Source organism: Cherax quadricarinatus, chromosome 20, assembly GCF_038502225.1.
Source record: "Cherax quadricarinatus isolate ZL_2023a chromosome 20, ASM3850222v1, whole genome shotgun sequence".
NCBI lineage: Eukaryota > Metazoa > Arthropoda > Malacostraca > Decapoda > Parastacidae > Cherax > Cherax quadricarinatus.
The window spans coordinates 14334127-14339523 of record NC_091311.1 but is presented as its reverse complement, the minus strand read 5'-3'; positions in this window follow the sequence as shown (position 1 = coordinate 14339523).

Genomic DNA, 5397 nt, shown 5'->3' with positions numbered 1-5397 from the left:
TCCAAAAAGTAATTTCAAAGTATCCAAAAAGATTTTTGAAATACAAAAAGTTTCTTGAAAGTATTCAAAAAGTCTTTTTTAAAGTATCGAAAAACTTTTCTGAAAATATCCAAAAAGTTTTTAAAAAGTATCCAAAAAGTATTTTGAAAGTATCCAAAATTTTTTTGGAAAGTATCATAAAAGTAATTTGAGAGTATCCAAAAATTAATTTCAAAGTACCCAAAAAGCTTTTTGAAAGTATCCAAAATATATTTTTAAAGTATCCAAAACGTTTTTTGAAAGTATCCAGAAAGTTTTTTTGAAAATGTTTAAAAAGTAATTTGAAGATATCCAAAAAAAAGTAATTTGAAAGTCTTCAAATGATATTCTATGGTATTGTGAGTTCCTGAAGGAAAGGTAATGAAATTGAAGATGTATGAGTAGAAAAATTGACAATGAGTGATGATTTTAAGAGGTTTTGATTAAATTAATGGTTTTCCTTAGTGAAAGGAGTCTGGGGTGTTTGTCTCCAGAATAAATTAAGGGCTAGCTAATGTTTTTGGATGTACTCACCTATATGTACTCACCTATATGTGGTTGCAGGGGTCGAGTCATAGCTCCTAGCCCCGTCTCTTCACTGGTCGATAATAATTCACTCTCTCCCTGCACCATGATATTTGTCATACCTCTTCTTAAAGCTATTTATGGAACTTGCTTCCACTACTTCACTCTCCAGATTATTCCAGTTCCTGACAACTCTAAGACTAAAAAAATACTTCCTAACATCCCTATGACTCATCTGGGTTTTCAGTTTCCAATTGTGTCCCCTTGTTTCTGTATCCCATCTCTGAAACATTCGATCCTTGTCTACCATGTCAATGCCTCTTAGTATTTTATACGTTATTATCATGTCCCCTCTATCCCTCCTATCCTCTAGTGTCATCAGGTTGAGTTCCCTTAACCTCTCCTCATAAGACATACCGCTCAGTTCCGGGACTAATCCTGTTGCAAATTTTTGCACTTTCTCCAATTTCGTGACGTTTGACTAAGTGAGGGTTCCATACTGGCGCTGCATATTCCAGTGTAGGCCTTACGTACACAGTGTACAATGTCGTGAATGACTCCTTACTCAGATGTCTAAATGCCAATCTCAGGTTTGCCAATCTCCCATGTGCTGCAGCAGTTATTTGACTGATGTGTGCCTCAGGGGACATGTTCGTTATAATGCTTACCCCAAGATTCTGTTCTTTAACTGACGTTTGCAGCTGTTGGTTTCCTAACCTGTACTCCATCTGCGGTCTTCTGTGTCCTTCCCCAATCTTCATGACCTTACACTTACTGGGGTTAAACTCCAGGAGCCATTTGTCGGACCATACTTGTAGTTTGTCCAGATCCCCTTGTAATCTTAACTGATCCTAGCCCACTTGTATTCTCCTCATCAGTTTCACATCATCAGCGAACAGTGACACTTCTGAATCTTTTCCTTTCACCATGTCATTCACGTATACAAGAAACAGCACTGGGCCTAGGACTGAACCTTGTGAAACCCCACTCGACACATTCGCCCACTCCGACACTTTAGCACGTACCAACACACGTTGTTTCCTTCCTGTCAGGTATTCCCTAATCCATTGCAGTGCTTTCCCCATTATTCCTGCCTGCTCCTCTAATTTTTGCACCAGTCTCTTGTGTGGTACTGTGTCAAAAGCCTTCTTGCAATCTAAAAAGATGCAATCTACCCATCCCTCTCCGTTTTGTCTTACTTCTGTTACCTTATTGTAGAACTCAAGTAAATTTGTGACACAGGATTTCCCATCTCTGAAGCCGTGCTGACTGTCATGTATGAGCCCAATCTTTTCAATGTGTTCCACTACTTTTCTCCTGATAAACTTTCCCATGAATTTACATATTATACAAGTCAGTGACACTGGTCTGTAGTTTAGTGCTGCCTGTCTGTCCCCTTTCTTGAAAATTGGAACTACATGTGCTGTCTTCCACGCCTCAGGCAACTGCCCTGTTTCGATAGATTTACTGAAGATTGCTGCTAATGGCACACACAGTTCCTCTGCTCCCTCTCTCAGTATCCAAGGAGATATGCTATCTGGGCCCACCGCCTTTGAGGTACCGAGTTCGTCTAGCAGTTTCTTCACCTCTACCTTGGTTATGTGTACCGTATCCAGCGCCTGCTGGTGCACCCTGCCTCCACAGTTTGCTGGAAGCATTCCTGACTCTATTGTGAATACTTCTCTAAATCTTTTGTATAGTTCATCACATACTTTTTGGTCACTCTTCGTGAGCTCCCCTCCTTCTTTCCTCAGCCTGATTACCTGGTCCTTGACTGTTGTTTTTCTCCTAATGTGACTGTATAACAACTATGGTTCAGATTTGGCTTTTGATGCTATGTCGTTCTCGTATTGCCTCTGGGCCTCTCTCCTTATCCTTGCATATTCCTTTCTGGTTCTTCTGCTCAGCCCCTTGTTTTCTTGAGTCCTTTGCCTTCTATACCTTTTCCATTCTCTAGCACACTTGGCTTTGGCCTCTTTACACCTCCACTTAAACCATGGGCTCACTCTGGTCTTACCATTTTTTCTGTTGCCCTTTGGTATGAACCTTTCCTCTGCCTCCCTGCACATAGTGGTTATTATTCCCATCATTTCATTCACTGTCTTTCCATCTAGTTCTCTTTCTCACTGCACTTCATGCAGGAAACTTCTTGTTCTTATGTAGTCCCCTTTTTTGAAGTTTGGTTTCTCTCTTTGTTCTCGTGCTGCTGCATTTTCCACTGTTAACTCCACAAGATATTAAAAAATCAGGACACTATGATCACTAGCGCCAAGAGGTCTTTCGTGGGTGATATCCCTTATGTCTGAACTGTTCAAGGTGAATATGAGATCCAGCCTTGCTGCAACATCCTCTCCTCTCTCTCTGGTTGTATCCCTAACATGTTGATGCATGAAGTTCTCCAATACAGTCTCCAACATCTTAGCCCTCCATGCTTCTGGTCCCCCATGTGGCTCTAGGTTTTCCCAGTCAATCTCTTTATGATTGAAATCCCCCATTATAAGCAATTTTGTCCTACCCATATGAGCCCTCCTGGCCACTTCAGCTAGTGTATCCACCATTTCCCTATTGCACACATCATACTCTTCTCTTGTTCTCCTGCTGTTAAGCGGTGGGTTATACATCACTGCTATCATCACCTTTGGACCACCAGTCTGAAGTGTTCCTACAATGAAGTCGTCTGTTTCCCTTCTTTCCAGTCCTCCCATCTCCTCAAAACTCCACTGGTCTTTTATGAGCAATGCTACTCCTCTCCCTCCTCTGTTCTCTCTGTCTTTCCTCATAATCTGATATCCAGGTGGAAAAGTTGCATCTGTTATCATCCCTGTAAGTTTTGTCTCTGTTAGTGCTATGATGTCAGGTGATGCATCAATGATGCGTTCTTGCCACTCTACACTCTTATTTGTTATTCCATCTCCATTGGTGTACCATACCTTTAGCTTCCTTTCCATTACTGTATTTTGGGAGATGTAAGAGGAAGGTGCAGGCTGGGAGGGTGGGAGGCAGGGCACAATATTATGGGAAGCTGCTGTGATTGTGGAATTAGAGCTTAGGGGATGGTGGCTATGGAGTGAGGTTCGTTTCTGTTTACTGTGTTTGGTTGATATGTGGTGATGGGTTGAGAGGTTTCTGTAACCATTTGTGTTTGATGCTCCCCCAAAGGCTGAGTTTTCCTGTCTGTCATTGCCTGTCCTATCTCTCTTTCCTTCCACTGGTTCTGTCTTGTTCTCACTTTCAGTTGTTCCCTTTCCTTTCTTGTTCTGTCTCAATATCAATATCCTGTTCCGTACCACATCTGTCTTGAATATCAATCCGATTGGTCGTTTTTTTTCCCTCGAATACCCCCCAAGTCTGTGAAAATTTTCTACCTGAGACATGTCCCTCTCTCCTGTTATTACAATGATGTTCTTAATCTCTGTTTTCTCCCAATGCTTTCTTTCATCATAGGTCTGCCCTTCAGCCTCCTGAGGCCCATGAATAATTATTGACCTCTCCCTCTCCTCTTCCCATTTCTTTTCCCTCTGTATCTCTGGATCTGATTTAAGCATCTCCTTTGCTGTTTCCCTAATCATCTCCCAGACACCATGATGGCCTGAAATTACTGCTGCAAAAGACTGCTTAGATCCATCCCCTCCTGCCTGCTGATGTTCCCATTTCAGTCATCTTGCTCCTTTCGGACCTCATCTTTAGATCCTGCTTCAGCACATCCATTTCTTCCTCCAGTCTCAGTATCTTTGCCTCAGGTACTACAGCACGTGATTCCCACTTCTTGGTCTCTGCAGATATTTGCTCCAACATCTTATTGCAAAGCTCGTTTAACCTTTTTTCCCATTGTTGTTCCGTTTTGTTCTTGAGCCGTTCTACCCATTCTTCCATTTCCGACCATCCATTATCAGTTCCCTTGCCTTTACGTCCTCCTTTTTGAGAGCCCATTTTGTTTTTATCCTGTTGGGATGTTCTAGCTGCTTCAGCTTATCGTAAAAATATGTGTGGTGGGAGATTTATGAGCTAATGTGTTAGGTTAGGTTTGTGTGTGTGTGTGTGTGTGTGTGTGTGTGTGTGTGTGTGTGTGTGTGTGTGTGTGTGTGTGTGTGTATGTGTGTGTATGTGTGTGTATGTGTATGTGTATGTGTGTGTATGTATATGTGTATGTGTATGTGTGTGTATGTGTGTGTATGGTATAAACCTTGGTAATAAATACCGACAAGTTGGTTTAGAAAGACACGTAAGCAAACACTATAACATATTTATTAGAAAACGTTTCGGTCCTGGGACCTTGATCACTTCTAACATACAGAGGTAGGAAGACATTATATATAGGCGGAGAGTGAGGTGTGACGCACGTGACCTGAGGAATGTCATAAGAACATAAGAATGGAGGAACACTGTAGAACGCCTACTGGCCCATGCGAGGCAGGTCCTTATCAAAAACAACCTCTGCCTATGATGAGGACGGGTAGACGATGAAATCACGTGACTCCTGTGTTGTTGGGTTGGTGCTGCTTAAGTATCATGTATGCCAATGTTTTTGAAATTTTGTAGTTTCCAGTGTTGCGTTCTATAGTGTCGGTGACGGCGATTAGTGAGGCTTCTAGGCACCGTCGGCGTCTGAGGTCTGGTTCGGTGAGAACGAGTTGTGCCTTATTCCAGTTCATCAAATGCCCCATGGAGTCTCTGTGGAGGACACATGCGTACCTTACATCGTCTCTGTTAGAGGCATTCCGATGCTCATTCAGGCGGACTGCAAGATCTCTGCCTGTCTCGCCTACATATATATTTCTTGGGACAGAACCCACAGGGGATAGCGTAGACACCTGCTGTAGAAGTTAGAGGTGTGGGGCTGCGTTTCGTAGTGAG